Source organism: Thalassophryne amazonica, chromosome 1 (assembly GCF_902500255.1).
Source record: "Thalassophryne amazonica chromosome 1, fThaAma1.1, whole genome shotgun sequence".
Taxonomy (NCBI): Eukaryota; Metazoa; Chordata; class Actinopteri; order Batrachoidiformes; family Batrachoididae; genus Thalassophryne; species Thalassophryne amazonica.
The window spans coordinates 104,300,239-104,317,238 of NC_047103.1; positions in this window are offsets into that span (position 1 = coordinate 104,300,239).

Consider the following 17,000-nt stretch of genomic DNA (forward strand, 5'->3'; position numbering starts at 1 on the left):
TCCCCTTCACACGCATGACCGTTTTACCTTACCTCGTACGGTTTTATATGCGTAACTTTTAGGCCCCGCTGCTGCAAACTCTGTGATGACATCGCCGCTCAACTCGTCGGCGAGCTGCCCCAGATAATTACCGGTAGGCAGCGGGGTTTCACCCCGCCTACAAATGTAAATCAGGCTATCGGTATCATAATACAGAATCCTGTCAGGATTTGCCACAGCCTCCATAAAACCGTACAAGGTCAAACGCGCGTACGCCGTTGTAAACGCTGCAATGAAAATATTGACGGCTTTACCCGGTTGGCTGACGTACCATGGGCCGTACCTCCATTGAACCATAGCCACCTGACTGCTGAGGAATGTTAGATATGTGACCTCGTACTCTTCAGAAAACAGATACCTGAACAGATCGTCAGCGTTTTTAACGAGCGCGGTCTGCGTCAGATTTGACCTCTGGGCGAATTTCCCCCAGAAGGAGTTGAGGCAGATCTTAGCCATCTGTCGTTTTGCCGGATTGTGACTGATTTTTTTCTGGGTCTAAACGAATCTTCTGATTCAGCCAATAGTCTGTGATATATTTTTCTCTGCTCTCGGGGTCTTTATCAAATTCGGGAGGGAAACTGGAGGCTTCCTGCTTGTGTTTTAAGAAGGTGTTTATGTACCCCTCAAAGATTTTATCACTTTTTTCCTCAAAATGCCAGACTTCAAAAATCTTAGCTACAATGTAGCCTGTATCCAGAGCTTTGTGGAATTCCGGGCTCGCCCACGTCCCCGACAGAACTCTCTGCTGCTGGCTGTGTGTGCACGCTCCTGCTTGATTATTTTCATCGGCGCAGGTGCGACACAGAGTAAACACCAGTTTACCGTGAGGAGTTCTGTGTGGGAGGATGGGGAATTTTAGCCCCCAGGGCGGATACACGACGGCTTTGATGAGGCCGAAATAAGTCCTGGGGTCTCTGAAATTTCTCTCGATAATTTCCGGATGCCCCGTGGGATATGTGAAATTTACGTTAACGTAAGGATACAGCGAGGCCATGTCGACGTAATAGACCCTCTCATCTTGCTTAGCTGTGTAACTCAGATGGGACGCGCAAGTCCGACCGCCGCATAAAGCGTCGCGAGGCTCAAGGGGCAGCGGTAACCCCCTGCGGCTGAGGAAAGGGTGAACCCTCTCATCCCTCAGCCTCATTTCAAGCCACTGATGCTCCCAAATCACGGTGAGGGTAACACCCGGCATAGCCCGCAGAAAGGCTATTTTTTTCTGACACGCTGCGTGGAGCTCTCCAAATGAGGTGTTTGTGAGAGGGTTTATTTTGTGTTGTGTAAAACACGTTGCATACCCGTGGTAAAAACACCCGAGAAACTCCCACACTTTTATCCGTCCGTCAATCTGAGCATACCCATTAACATAATAACCTCCTATTTTTTTCTCCCCCCTGTTTAGAGCGTGATCGATGGCAATGTTTTGCGTCTCAGCAACCCATTCTAACCACTGCACAGCCACGTCCGAATATTTTTTATGCTTCATTCTATAATTGTCGGCGGAGGGGATTGCCAGCGTTTTTGGAGCGAGAAAGTTAGTTTGGAAGACTTTCATACACGCCGAGGCGATTGTGACGCAGCTAAAAGGATCCACGCGTGTTTCAGCGATGAATTCAGCCATAAATTTGGAGCAGGCTGCAGCCAGGATTTTTGTATCGTTATCACAATACATAACGGCCTCGGCTTTAAAATCGAAAATTGCGTTGTTTTTTTTTGCTCACGTACCACGCGTTAAATTCCTCTCTTTCTCCCTTTGACATATTTGCGACCCCGTAAGCCGCAGAGTCAGGGTATGGCCCGACATAGTTCACATTTTTTTCTGAACTGAACAGGTGCGGAAAGTAACATTTGGGGGCGATTTCGTCTTTCAGCCGGATTCCCAGGGCTTTAGGCATCTGAGATAAGCGCATTGTAAGGAAAGATAACGAATCTATATATTTCTGTTTAAAGGCGGCATCTGTCATGAGTAATAGTTTACTCCCGGTCATAATCACAGCGGGGGTTACGCCCTGCTGGACTAAATACTTTAGAAGCAGATAGCCATCAAAATCTTTTGAGTTGTGAGCGATGAACACGTATTCTTTGAATTTTCTCGTTCTAAAATGTTTAAAGAAGCGGGCTACGCAGTCTGTCCCCCATGCGCTCCAGAAATCACCTGTCTTTGTTACAGCACTGACGTAAAACGGCACGTGTTCCCCGTTATTATCGACATACGTTTCAAAGTCATAAAAAACGTATTTCTCTGAATGCGTCTCTTCAGCTTTGAGCGGCGTCATATAGCAGAGGTGACCCTTGCTCGGCTCCTGGAGCTTCTTCTTACACATGTGCAGAGCACTGTTTTTAGAAAATGCTATGTAATACTCGCGTTTACATCGAGGGCATTTTTTTCTGTTATCACACACATTAACGAACTTACCAGCGGAAGGACGATACTTCGGTTGTTTATGCAGGCTGTAACAGGCGGGCGAGTGACACTTCTTGTTACATTCGCTGCAGAATACCGGGTTATTTTTCTCGTAACACTGCGTGGATTCACAAATTTTACAATATGATGGACAATTATGGGAAGCAGGGTCATTGTACCCCTCAAAGCAAAACTCACATACATATTTCACTCCCAAAAATCTCTGATTCCGTAAAAATGATTATTAAACAGAAAAACGAAAAGAGTTTTCTGCTGCGTCGGTATTCCTGTTTGGAATTTTGTCAGCTTTCTCTCCCCTTCAGGTCTGAAAAACACCACAATTTTACAACCCAGAATGTTTTCAAATTTTCCCACCTGCTCTAAAGATACCGGCGTAGCAGCCGTTAATCCGACGCTAATTTGTAACGCCTGCCCGCGCTGCTCCGCCTCCTGCGTATTAAGATGAGGATTCAATAATTGAACGAGGTTTACCGCGAAACATATCAGGATTATACACGATATTAAGGCATTTGGATTTTTTCCTCAGAACCTCATGATGGAGGAGGTCATCTATTCTGCGTTTCCCCGCGCCGTTCTGGTTGCGGATGACTTGGACCACTAATTCCAGAGACTCGTCGGATAAAACGTTGGAAGTAGATTGTATCAGTCGTTCTAGCAGATTTTGGAAGCCCATCACATTGCCCACATCGTTATATGAGCTGATCAAAGCGGCCTCGTTGTAGATTGAGTCCCCACGAATTTCCATTTGGATAAAGTCCCCGGCCCTGGCGTCTGTTAAAGCCTTTTCGACCGAGTTCTGAAGAGTCCCAACGACGTTACGATAAAATTCCGCGTACTCGGGAATTTCGTCGATGCGGTGGAAATTTAGAGGCTGCCTGATTTCGATGTTAAAAGCCGGTCTCCTGATGACGTTAGCAGCCCCGCCGCCCGTCATGGGAGAATGTCGGCTGGACCCTGGTCGTGCATCATCCCCGCCTTCCATCAAAACAGAGATTGCCGCGTTTATCTGGGTTAAACGAGCTCTGTTTTAAATATCTTCTCCGCGTGCAGTGCGCGGGGAGGGACTTCTTAAAGGTGAAAAAACGTGTGCGTCATTAGGCATTTGATTTAATTCATCCACCGCGGATTGGACGTGAGGATTAACTTCACACGCGAGGAGGTTTACGGCGTTATTTAGAGGAGTCAGACGTACCTGGTTCAACGGCGCGGGACCGGACTCGTCTCGAGCGGGGTGTGCGGGGGGGTCAGGGGGCTCTTCAGTATCAGACTGGACCGTCGAATTTATCGCGTTAATCGCAGAAATGATGTAGGGGTTAATTTCTTCCGATTCTCGTTCAGCCCCCAAATTGTTAAGAGCATCATTTAGCGGTGTTAAACGAACATGGCTTAAAAGTCTCTCTCCGGACTCGTTATTTTGAGGCGGCGAATTTAACGCCTCAGGTAATGGGCCATCTGTTCCAGGAGCGCTCCCCGCTGAGTAGATTATTGAAGCGTTTAAATCTAATACCCGTCCGAAGTTATTTTCCCGGCCTGAATTCTCTCCTTCCATCTTTTAAAAGCCGTACCAGGATGAATCTACCTCAAGAAAATCAATTAATATATCTCTTCAAAATGAATTATCCCATTCCATCGGAATAATAAAAAAAAAAATAAATAAATAAACAGAATACACATTTTTCCAACAAGTTGCGAGATGAGATTAATCCCAGCTCAGAATATCTTCGAGCCTTGCGTCTCGGTGGAAAATGGATGGTCTCCGTCCAGCGTGAGCTGAAAAAAAAAAGAGAAAAACGTTAGTTATTAAATATTAAAAATAAATAAATAAATAAACTCCGACTCCTTACCGTGTAAATCCGTGGATCGTTTTACGGTTCTCTGCCGCTGACCCGCTTCTCCCCGGGCTGTAACAGAAAAAAATCGGGTTATTCCAGAGTTTCGAACTTCTTCAGGGGGCTCTGACTTGATTTCTAGAATTAAAATAAATAAATAAAAGCAGCACCCTCGCAAGCAGATATTCTGTAATATTTCAAATATATTACCGCGGCCGGGTCCAAAAACACTCTGGAGCATCTGCGTGGTTTTGTCTAAAAAAGACACCGTTTCAGACCACGTGCATCATTTAAAAACATTTCTATCAAAAAAAGATTACTTAAATCACTTACCCTGAAAGCTGATGTGGTTTTCGCACTCTGCTCGAAGACAAGAAAACTTAATTAAACAACATGGTTTTTCAGGACCAGGGGATTTTTTACTGCAAATGAATTCTATTTTATACCCATCGCGGGGTCCAGGCACCTTCACTCTTCACTGACCGCAGTGGAAATGAGCGGTGACTCCTTCCCACAGGGGGACGTGACTGAGAAGAAACTTTGTTTTTCCGCCTTCATCACCTCAGGCGGCATCAGCGATCAGCGGGTATCCCGCAGCCCCTGATGGACCGGGTAATATCTTAAAAGAAACTGCATCTATCATGACTAAGAATAAGCTTTGTTTTTCCATCTTCAAACAAGCCCAGCAAACGACCCCGTCATCAGGAAATCGGATGTAATAAAACATTCAAGCTTCAACCAAAGATTCAAGCTTCTCTACTATGTTATAAAAGACCATCCGGTGTGACACCCCTGCTGTGCAGGTCTCACACACACACACACACACACACACACACACACACACACACACACACACACACACACACACACACAGCTCTGAAACACACACACACACACACGCACACAAACACCCCCAGACAGACATACATGCACACATGCACACACACACACACACACACACACACACACACACACACACACACACACACACACACACACACACACACACACACACACACACACACACACACCCCTAGCATCTGCAACAGGTATTACAGCCGTGGGGTCATGTTTCCGTGAGGTGCTCTGTGTGTGGGTATTTGGTTCTCTTGCTGCAAAGACTTCTAGCCATTACAGCAGAGAGATGGTTATTTTTAATCCTTCCTTAATCCTTAGTGATGTAGTCGATTCTGATTGGCTGACAGGGCCATAAGGGAGGCGGGGTTAGGGGCGGGGCTTAGTGACGTAGTCGATTCTGATTGGTTGACAGGGCCATAAATCAGTTTTTGACATAAGGTGTCTCAGCTTACTCTCTGACATGGATTATTTGTTATAATTGTTTTAGCAAGTTTTTAGGGTATCATGCAGCAGTCTCTTATTAACATGACGAAAAGGATAAAAAATACATTTTTGTAGTATAATATTAATTTACAACTGTCATCGTGTAGATTCTCTATATGCTGTTTGACTGCAGCAACTCTCTGGCATGCAAGGGATTATGGGATACGTCAATAGGGCGAATGAACACTACTGGCCAGTAGATGGCAGTAGAGACCTTGAAAACTTGCCAAAACAAAATTCCAGATAATCCGTGTCTGCTACATTTAAGATGCGTGGAATTTAATAAATGCAGACACAGTAACAACATCTATAAACCCAGAGAATATATTCATGAGAGTTTTAGGCACAGAGTTTAATGCTATTGTCCGTAGAGCCTGATCAGAGTGTTTCAAATGCATTTCTCATGTCGTGAACATACTGAGATTACCCTATCCTACCCATAATGCACTGCTGGGCACAGCATATATCCACACTAAAACCTTAAAAATCAGCGCATTACTTTAAAGAAGCCAGCTCGTCTTAGTCTTTTGCTTTCCTATTTACTGATTGTTTATTCTCAGGCTTCTGCTGCTCCAGAGTTTGATTGGGAATGTCCTCTGGGGTAGTGTAAGGGGGTTGTTGTCCAAGACCCAGTTAGGTTTTTTTTTTTCTCTTTCTGGTTCCCAGACCAGTCTGTGTTTTATGTTCTCCTGGTTTCCAGACCAGCCCCTGGTTTTGTTCTCCTGGTTCCCAGACCAGTATTAGCCATATGTCTCCTGGTTCCCGCACCAGTCCCAGTCTTGTTTCCATACTAGCCTTTAGTTTTATGGGTCTCAGACCAGTCCTGGTTCCCTAACCGGGCCTGTTTTGTTGTCTCCTGGATCTCAGACCAGCTCTGTTTATATTTCCTGGTTCCCAAATCTGCCCTGTGTTATTTCCTGGTTCCCAGACCAGTCTGTGTTGAGTGTTCCTGTTCCCCTGCCAGTCCTGTCTTTTTTTTCCTGGTTTCCACACCAGCCCTTAGTTTTAGGTTTCCTGGTTCCCAGACGAGCACCCTATTTTTTTCCTGGTTGCTAGTCCATGTCTGTATTTTCCTGTGTTCCAGTTGAACCCCAGTTTATTCCCTATGTGGGTCCCCTTCTGTGGCATTAGTTCCTGTCCCTATAGATTCATAGTTTCCGGGTTTTCTGTCAGTCTGTGTGGTCCCATGTCAGTTCCCAGTCCATTCCGAGTTCTCCGTCTTTTGTTCCAAGTTAGGTTCCACTCCTCCTCCCCCGAGTGGGGTTAGTCCTGCCCCTTGTTTTCCACTCCATCTTCCCTGGGTGGAGGTTGTTCCCAGCCAGTTTGACCTATGCAGACCACTCCCACTTTGTTTTTTGTTTTGCCTCAGGCCCCTGGGGGTTGTCATGGCTCCTGTCTCCGTCGTGGGCCCTGGGGGGGTCGTGGGGTCCCTGTTTTGTTTTCAGCTCTGCCTCAGGCCCTGGAGGGTCGCATGGCACTTCTCCATCGTGGGCCCTGGAGGGTCATGAGGTTCCAGTCCTGTTCCCCAGTGGACCCTTGTGGGTTGCATGGCAACTACTCCTCCGTGGACTCTGGAAGGGGTCGCATGGTTCCCTCCCCATCTTCTTCTCCTGCCCGATGTACATCGTGCCGTCCTCCTCTGGGGTTTCTGTCTCCGGCTTGGCCTGGTGAGTCACCCGGGGGTCGCCCTTGAGGTGGGGGTGCTGTTGTGGTTTGCCCCTGGTCTGCTGGCCTCTGTCTGTTAATGTTTTCAGGTGAAGCTGAGGTGGAGCTGCTGGTGTTTTGGCTGGGTGCTTTTCGCTGTGTGTACGTCAGGGCTCTGCTCCCCGCTGCCAGAGGGCACGTGGGCCCTGCCCCATCTGTCAAGATGGCACATGGAATTGACAGAGCGGCCTCTCACAGCTGAGCTGGATCAACACTGAGTGGGTGCTCACAGCTGAGCTGGATCTACACTGAGTGGGTGTTCACAGCTGACACTCATAACCACTCCAGATTTAACCCCAAACCTGTCATGGGTTCGGGGCCAGAATCTTTCCTGACACCACCTGAAGAACCTCCACATTTTTCCTGGTCGGAACCGGGTTGCTGTGCCAAGCCATCGCACCCAGCTGGTAACTCAAGCTTCTGTTTTTCTCAAAGTGCATTTTGTTTGGTGTTCCGTCGCCACGTTGGAGCTAATGTCAATTTTCTGTTTTCCTGACGCAAGTCTCTGAGCTCGACTTTTTTCCCTGCGGAGTTTTTTTCGGACTGAAGTCTCTGCTCTTGTTGCAACTCCACCTCTGTGGGCTCCCATGTCCACAACAGTAACTGACTGTTTTTTCACTGGTGCTTTCACTGGTGTAAGTTTCTCGGTGAACTGTTACTGCCATCATTCATATTAGTGCTCCCTCCCTCCCGAGCATTCAAGGTAACATGCTTTACAGCAACACATCTCCTTCCTTTACAAGAGGGAAATAAACATCACTATTTTCAAACTGAACACAAACTCATAACAATTGTTCCTTTTTCACTTCTAGTTTTTATTGAGGGTTTTTCGGTGAACTGTTACTGCCATCATTCATATTAGTGCTCCCTCCCTCCTGAGCATTCAAGGTAATGTGCTTTACAGCAACACCCATCTCCTCTTTTTACAAGAGGGAAATGACACAAACTCATCACAATTGTTCCTTTTCTCATTTTTTGTGTAGGTTTCTCGGTGAGCTGTTACTGTCGTCACTCATTTAAGCATTCAAGGTAACGTGCTTTACAGCATCACATCTCCCTTTACAACAGGGAAATAAACATCACTATGTTCAAACTGAACACAAACTCATAACAATTGTTCCTTTTTCACTTCTAGTTTTGGCATTATGGAAAAGTCTGGTCTCTATGGAGACAAAGCAAAAGGTTGAAGAACATACCCACTTTGTTCATTCAAAGAAAGCAGTAGGACTTGAAGAACAACCTTGTTGTCTACTGCAACAGAGAGTGCTTCTACTAGTAGTAATACCTACAGTGACGATCCAAAACAGTTGTGCCAGTTGCCCATGGCTTTACATTTTCAGACAACCTTGTTGTCTACTGCAACAGAGAGTGCTCTCATCTGACAACAAGGTTGTTGTCTACTGCAACAGGGAATGCTTCTACTAGTACTAATACCTGCAGTGATGATCCAAAACAGTCGTGCCAGTTGCCCATGACTGCTGCAATTTCAAGTAACTGTCCTAATTCTGAATCTGATGATCATCCATACCAGGTGACATTGCAATGTGCAACAAATAACTGTGAGGAGTCTGACAGTTATAACATCTCTAATACAATGGTAGTATCGAGAGATGATAGCAATGTTTGTGCAGATATAGGTGATGTTTTTGATTTATCAAATCAAACTGAAGGGAATGTTTTTTTTCTGATGGGTAATATTCACCTTTAGCATCTGAAGAAGATTCTTTCAGTGACAATAACAGTATCACAAATGAACAGCTTACTGTTGATCTTGCTGACTGGGGAGCAGATTCCAAAATTATGCATTCTAAGCTTAAAGGGCTTCTCTCTTTTTTCACTGTTACCATCCTCATTTACCCGAAGATCCTAGGACACTCCTCCAGACTGCAACTGCTTACAACATATTAGATGTTGGTGGTGGAGAATACTATCACTTTGGTTTAGCTCATTGCATTCACAAGCGGTACAGTTTCAAGGAGTTGACAGAGACATTCAGAGGATAAATCTGCAGGTCAACATTGATGGTTTGCCACTCTATAAAAGTTCCAAGACACAGTTTTGGTGAATCATTAGTAGAGTTGTTTCTCCATTAGAAAGTGAACCATTTCTCATTGGATTATATTGTATACAGAGTAAGCCAAGTAATATTGATCAATATCTGGCACAATTTGTGTCTGAAATGAAAGAGCGTGAATTAACAGGTGTCCCTGTTGATAGTTTGAACAAGATGGTTCCTATTTCAGTGGCATGTACAACATGCATTTGTAAAGATAAGATAAGACTTTACTGATCTCACAGTGGAGAAATTCACATGTTACGTCAGCTCTTAATAAACACACATAAAATATATATAAGTATAGATGCATATATAAACATGATTGGAGTTTAGATGTGATAAGGTGACACTAGTGCTGGAATTTGTAAACAAGATGTTATTGCACATGATTTGTAGACAGATTAATATTGCACATGGGTTGTGGACATATTATTCCATATGGTTATTTTAGTGTTGTACAGTCTGACAGCAGCAGGGATGAACGACCTGCTGTATCGTTCCTTCTTGCACTGAGGGTGCCTCAGTCTGTCACTGAAGGAGCTACTCAGCTCCACTAAAGTCCGGTGCAGAGGGTGAGAGGAGTTGTCCATGATGGATCTGAACTTGGCTAACACCCTCCTCTCAGCCACGTCCTCCAGAGAGTCCAGAGGACAGCCCAGGACAGAGCTGGACTTTCTGACCAGCTTGTTCAGTTTCTTTCTCTCCCACTCTGTGCTGCCCGGGGCCCAACAGACGACAGCATAGAGGAGAGCAGAAGCTACAACAGAGTCATAGAAAGTCTTAAGCAGAGGCCTGCTCACTCCAAAGGATCTCATTCTCCTCACTAGGTGGAGGCGACTCTGGCATTTTTTGTACAGGGCGTCAGTGTTGTGAGTCCAGTCCAGTTTGTTGTTGAGATGAACACCCAGATATTTAAAACTGTCCGCAGTCTCTATGTCTCCCCCTGGATGTTCACTGATGGGTGAGGTGGTGGTTTCCTCCTGAAGTCAATCACCATCTCCTTCGTCTTACTGATGTTGAGACACAAGTGGTTGTGCTCACACCAGTTCACAAAGTCTGTGATGACTGACTGGTACTCCAGCTCGTTCCCCTCAGACACACAACCCACAATGGCAGAGTCTTCAGAGAACGTTTGGAGATGGCAGCTGTCCATGTTGTAGGTGAAGACCGAGGTGTAAAGGATGAAGAGGAAAGGTGAGAGACTGCCCTGGGGAGCCCCGGTGCTGCACCTTACCACCTCAGACTGACAGCCGTGCAGCTGCATGTACTGCGGGCGGTCAGTGAGGTAGTTGATGGTCCAGGTGGAGAGATGTCCATCCATTCCTGCGTCCTCCAGCTTCCCCCACAGCAGCACCAGTCTGATGGTGTTGAAAGCGCTGGAGAAATCAAAGAACATGACTCTCACAGAGCTCCTGCCGGTCTCCAGGTGGGTGAGTGCATGCTGCAGCAGGTAGATGACAGCGTCATCTACCCCGATGTTGGGCCTGTAGGCGATCTGCAGTGGGTCCAGGATGGTGCTCACCACAGTGCGGAGGTGAGACAGGATGAGCCGCTCCATGGTCTTCATTAGGTGGGAGATCAGGGCAACTGGTCTGTAGTGGGCCGGTTCCCTGGCGTGCGGTGTTTTGGGAACCGGGACCACACAGGAGGTCTTCCACAGGGTGGGGACCACCCCCAGGCTGAGGCTCTTGTTAAAGATGTGGCTGAGGACCTCACAGAGCTCATCTGCACAGGTCCTCAGCAGTCTCTGGGAGATCCCATCAGGTCCTGCTGCTTTTCTCTGCTTCAGCCATAGGAGTTGGCCTCTCACCTCAGTCTGAGTCACAGTGAGGGGGGAGGGAGGGGGGAGCTGAGATGGGCTGGTGCTGAATACAGTCCGAGGAGAGGAGGGACAAAGTCTGGGGTGCAGTGGAGGTGGCCAGGGGGAAGAAGATGGGGTCAGAGGGACTGGAGGGCTGGCTGCTAGACACGTGTGGAGAGCCAAGAGCAGGCAGGTGGGCAGGTGTGGAGGAGCCAAAATGGTTAAAGTAACTGTTTAGCTCCTCTGCAAACCGAGAATCTCCATCTGCAGTCCTGCTGGCACCCTGCCCAAATCTGGAGGCGGTCTTGAGGCCTCTCCACACATCTCTGATGCTGCTCCTCCATCTTCCTTCCATACTCCTTCTTTGCTGCCCGGATCCTCCACTGGAGTTCCTGTTGGACTCTACGCTGCTCCTCTCTGTCTCCCGAGTTGAAAGCCCTCTTCTTATGGTTCATCAGGGCCTTCAGCTCGGGGGTCACCCAGGGGTGGTTGTTGGGAAAGCACCGTACCCTCTGGGTAGGCACAGTGCTCACCACGTAGAAGTTCACGTAGTCAGTGACACACTGGGTCAGGCCGTTGATGTCTTCTCCATGAGCGTTTTAAAGCATGGTCCAGTCTGTGGTTCTGAAACAGTCCCTCAGCCTCTCAGTGGCCTCTTCAGTCCAGAGTTTCACCAACCTTTTCTCCACTGGCTCCCTTCTCACCCTCGGTGTGTATTGGGGGAGTAGGTAGACGAGGTTGTGATCCGAACGTCCGAGCAGGGGGAGGGGGGTGGAGGTGTAAGCATCCTCCACATTAGCATAAAAAAGGTCCAGTATTCTATTGTCCCTGGTTTTACACATGACGTACTGGGTGAACGTAGGGAGGGTGGCGGAGAGGGAAGTGTGGTTAAAGTCCCCAGTGATGAGGAGGAAACCGCAGGGGTGTTGTGTCTGCACCCATGTCACTGCACTGTGAATCCGCTCACAGGCAGCGGTGGTGTCTGCAGAGCGAGGAATATATGCGCAGAGCACAATCACACTCCTAAACTCCCGTGGGAGATAGGATGGCCTCATGCTCACCACGAGTAGCTCCACATCCAAGGAGCAGATCTGATCCTTCACGTGAACATGAGCTGCGTTACACCATCTCTCACTCACATAAAAGGCGAGCCCCCCTCCTCTTTTCTTCCTGCTCTCTGCCAACGTCCTGTCCATGCGGATAAGTGTGAAGCTGTCCATGTTAATAACAGAGTCCGGTATATGTTCATCCAACCACATCTCCGTGAAGCACATGAGACTGCAGCCCTTATACAGCCTCTGGAAACGGGTTAGCGCTGCTAGCTCCTCGGTCTTGTTGCGGAGAGACCTTACATTCCCCATGACCAAAGAAGGAATATAAGTCCTTCTCCGCTTCGTCCGGCCACCCCTGCCACCTCTCCGTCTCCTTTGTATGTCTGCAGGTATGTCCAGGTGCTCAGCATAGTGGGGACCCGGCCCACTGTACATAGAGTCTCTTAGTCCAAGCAGCTGATCCCGGGTGTAAACAATGGGGAGTCCGGAGATGGAGACAAAGGGATTTCCTCGCGCTGCCTCAAAAAGTGCCCGAAAGAAGCAGAAAGCAGATGAAAACCTCACAATGCCTACTATGGCTGTGACAAGTGCATCCAGAAAAGTGCCTGGGCAAGAAAAGTAACATTTCTTGAAATTGACTCTCAGCTCCACACTGATTTAGATGTCAGGGAAATGGTCCACGAAGGACACCCAATGCACCTTGTACAACGTAGTACATATTGTGTGTGTGTGTGTGTGTGTGTGTGTGAGTGTGTGTGTGTGTGTGTGTGTGTGCGTGCGTGCGTGCGTGTGTGTGTGTGTGTTTAGGAAGTTTTTATTTTAGCACTTCTTTAAATGCGTTTGTTCACTTACATTTTCAAATCAAATCAAATCAATATTATTTATATAGCACCAAATCACAACAAACAGTTGCCCCAAGGCGCTTTATATTGTAAGGCAAAGCCATACAATAATTAGGGAAAAACCCCAACGGTCAAAACGACCCCCTGTGAGCAAGCACTTGGCGACAGTGGGAAGGAAAAAACTCCCTTTTAACAGGAAGAAACCTCCAGCAGAACCAGGCTCAGGGAGGGGCAGTCTTCTGCTGGGACTGGTTGGGGCTGAGGAAGAGAACCAGGAAAAAGACATGCTGTGGAGGTGAGCAGAGATCAATCACTAATGATTAAATCCAGAGTGGTGCATACAGATCAGAGAAAGAGAAAGAAACACTCAGTGCATCATTGGAACCCCCCAGCAGTCTAAGTCTATAGCAGCATAACTAAGGGATGGTTCAGGGTCACCTGATCCAGCCCTAATTATAAGCTTTAGCAAAAAGGAAAGTTTTAAGCCTAATCTTAAAAGTAGAGAGGGTGTCTGTCTCCCTGATCTGAATTGGGAGCTGGTTCCAGAGGAGAGGAACCATTCTACTCTTACAAACCCTAGGAACTACAAGTAAGCCTGCAGTCTGAGAGCGAAGCGCTCTATTGGGATGATATGGTACTATGAGGTCCCTAAGATAAGATGGGACCTGATTATTCAAAACCTTATAAGTAAGAAGAAGAATTTTAAATTCTATTCTAGAATTAACAGGAAGCCAATGAAGAGAGGTCAATATGGGTGAAATATGCTCTCTCCTTCTAGTCCCTGTCAGTACTCTAGCTGCAGCATTTTGAATTAATTGAAGGCTTTTCAGGGAACTTTTAGGACAACCTGATAATAATGAATTACAATAGTTCAGCCTAGAGGAAATAAATGCATGAATTAGTTTTTCAGCATCACTCTGAGACAAGACCTTTCTAATTTTAGAGATATTGCGCAAATGCAAAAAAGCAGTCCTACATATTTGTTTAATATGCGCATTGAATGACATATCCTGATCAAAAATGAGTCTAAGATTTCTCACAGTATTACTAGAGGTCAGGGTAATGCCATCCAGAGTAAGGATCTGGTTAGACACCATGTTTCTAAGATTTGTGGGGCCAAGTACAATAACTTCAGTTTTATCTGAATTTAAAAGCAGGAAATTAGAGGTCTTTATGTCTGTAAGACATTCCTGCAGTTTAACTAATTGGTGTGTGTCCTCTGGCTTCATGGATAGATAAAGCTGGGTATCATCTGCGTAACAATGAAAATTTAAGCAATGCTGTCTAATAATACTGCCTAAAGGAAGCATGTATAAAGTGAATAAAATTGGTCCTAGCACAGAACCTTGTGGACTCCATAATTAACCTTAGTCTGTGAAGAAGATTCCCCATTTACATGAACAAATTGTAATCTATTAGATAAATATGATTCAAACCACCACAGCGCAGCAGCACTGAGGTCTAACAGAACAAGCACAGAGATGAGTCCACTGTCTGAGGCCATAAGAAGATCATTTGTAACCTTCACTAATGCTGTTTCTGTACTATGATGAATTCTAAAACCTGACTGAAACTCTTCAAATAGACCATTCCTCTGCAGATGATCAGTTAGCTGTTTTACAACTACCCTTTCAAGAATTTTTGAGAGAAAAGGAAGGTTGGAGATTGGCCTATAATAGCTAAGATAGCTGGGTCAAGTGATGGCTTTTTAAGTAATGGTTTAATTAATTCAGTTTAATTTAATAAAGATAGATTGATCATATTTAAGATTGAAGCATTAATTAATGGTAGGGCTTCCTTGAGCAGCCTGGTAGGAATGGGGTCTAATAGACATGTTGATGGTTTGGAGGAAGTAACTAATGAAAATAACTCAGACAGAACAATCGGAGAGAAAGAGTCTAACCAAATACCAGCATCACTGAAAGCAGCCAAAGATAACGATATGTCTTTGGGATGGTTAGGAGTAATTTTTTCTCTAATAGTTAAAATTTTATTTGCAAAGAAAGTCATGAAGTCATTACTAGTTAACGTTAAAGGAATACTCGGCTCAATAGAGCTCTGACTCTTTGTCAGCCTGGCTATAGTGCTGAAAAGAAACCTGGGATCATTCTTATTTTCTTCAATTAGTGATGAATAGTAAGATGTCCTAGCTTTACGGAGGGCTTTTTTATAGAGCAACAGACTCTTTTTCCAGGCTAAGTGAAGATCTTCTAAATTAGTGAGACGCCATTTCCTCTCCAACTTACGGGTTATCTGCTTTATGCGAGTTTGTGAGTTATACCACGGAGTCAGGCACTTCTGATTTAAGGCTCTCTTTTTCAGAGGAGCTACAGCATCCAAAGTTGTCCTCAATGAGGATGTAAAACTACTGACGAGATAATCTATCTCACTCACAGAGTTTAGGTAGCTCCTCTGCACTGTGTTGGTATATGGCATTGGAGAACATAAAGAAGGAATCATATCCTTAAACCTAGTTACAGCGCTTTCTGAAAGACTTCTACTGTAATGAAACTTATTCCCCACTGCTGGGTAGATTTTCAGATGAGAGAATGTTCACTCTCCTGGAGAGGATCATAGAGGGGCAGGACCGGCATGAGCACCTGCTCATTCAGATTGCAGAACACCAGCAGGTCACATTTTTAGTAGATGCAGAGGTTGGCAAGGAGACTGTGCTGCCACCATTACCCTGTGAGAGCAGGGAGGCTCTCCAGGAACTCAACACCCTCCTGTAGACTCCTCATGCTGCCAGAAAGAAATTGGTAAGCAATATTTTTGTAAGTCATGTGTCAATGTTTCATTTTTCTGTCCCACTGCCTTTTGAACTCTCTAATACTATTCATTATATGTAATTCAGTAAGTTTGAAGATGACAACCATACTGTGAATATGAAATTCAATGATACAAAACTTTGAATATGGCTTGATTTATGATCAAACAGATCAGAAACCAATCATTTGTGGAGCTGATATGTAAGCTGTATGTATGCATAGCCAATCAATAGTCTTTAGGAGTGTGATCTTTCTCAGATACGCATCATCAGCGTTGTTGGTGGAACAAGGCAGGCTGTGTGCGCCAACACTCTGAAGAAGATTGTGGGCCTTGATGTCAGTAAGACCTACAACCTGATGGACATGAAGGGGAAAGTCTACATGCTGTAGTCACAGGTACATCCTATCAGCTCTTCACTGAGGGGTTTATTTACGGACCCTTCACACATAGTACGAATTTGGCCAAATTGCGCATGAAGCAGGAATCACATGTAATACATGTAAAATTGGAGTTGCCTCCAACGCCTCGTACACCTGTTGCTACAACTATTTGCACACACCAGCGGCTGAAAGACAGTGTGCCCTGTGAGAGCCCATTCGATCCCTCTCATGGCAGGTGTCAGCCAAATTCCAGGTGATACACACAAACATCTAACACGGCTTGCTTGGCACTTAGAAAATGTGTGGCCATTCGCACTGTTAGCACAAAAACAGTCAGCAGATGATAATTTTTGAGCTGGCTGTGAAATTTGTCTCAGTGCCCCCACGACTGTAAAGTTGCCAAGTACACATGTAGCGTGCCAGAGTGTTGGCTCCCCCCACAACACATGTGTGCGTGTGTTTAGTGGTCCCCCCAAAACGTGCGTGCATTTGCTTTGTGCGCTCCCCTCCCACAGGCAAGTCACCTCTCATCTGATCACAGAGTGACACCTTGGTCTGTGCGCTGACCAGACAGGGGTGTGGCTGGCTGCCAACAGCAGCAACTGTTGACATCTCTGGTCCTGGACATCACAGCTGCAGAACACGTATCATGTTTTGACGGACACGCTTGTGTGTGTGCTTGCTGTCCTTATGTGGAATACATAAAAACACATGGCTTTTACGACGGGCTGGAGAGTGTGCACAGCGCACACACTGACAGGC